The 536-nt window shown below is 36.4% G+C and overlaps 1 protein-coding gene across 1 annotated transcript in view; it reads right to left on the reverse strand.

Annotated features, from left to right (window-relative positions):
- Positions 1–536, reverse strand: part of Klhl14 (kelch like family member 14) — a 105,393-nt gene that overhangs the window by 7,430 nt on the left and 97,427 nt on the right. The window lies entirely within an intron of this gene.

Raw genomic sequence — 536 nt, forward strand, 5'->3', positions numbered from 1 at the left:
AAAAAAAAAAAAAAAAACCTTCAGTAAATCTTTGACCCTTTGCTTTTTGTCTGTTTGTTTTCAGTGATTCTATTGGAATAATATAATTCACAAGGATAACATGTGGTCCAGTATTGAATAAGTGCAATTGTTAAATGTCAAGCCCCTCCAGAGAACATAAGTTATGTCAGGTGAATTAATGATCACCATAAAATGGATGACAAGACTCTTGTGCAATGTCAATCACAAGATGTAGAGTGCTAGAAGTTTACATCAGGTAAATCTATATTCTTAGGAGCTTTTTCTAGACTGTGTTTACAGAGAGCAAAAATCATATGGGAGTCAGTATAAAGACTCGACTAACAATTGATTTTTGGGTGAGTTGGTCTGGCTCTGTGATTGACTAGTGTGTGACCTTTGACCTGTTACTTAAACTCTGTCTCAGATTGCTCACCACTGACATGGCATTTTCTAGAGTAGTACTGCATAGAACTCATCCCACCACTAATACCTCCCAACCCACATTGTCCAAATTATTTAGAGATGCTCCTTTAGAG

This window comes from Octodon degus, unplaced genomic scaffold (genome assembly GCF_000260255.1).
Source record: "Octodon degus isolate 3935 unplaced genomic scaffold, OctDeg1.0 scaffold00003, whole genome shotgun sequence".
In the NCBI taxonomy this organism is placed as follows: domain Eukaryota; kingdom Metazoa; phylum Chordata; class Mammalia; order Rodentia; family Octodontidae; genus Octodon; species Octodon degus.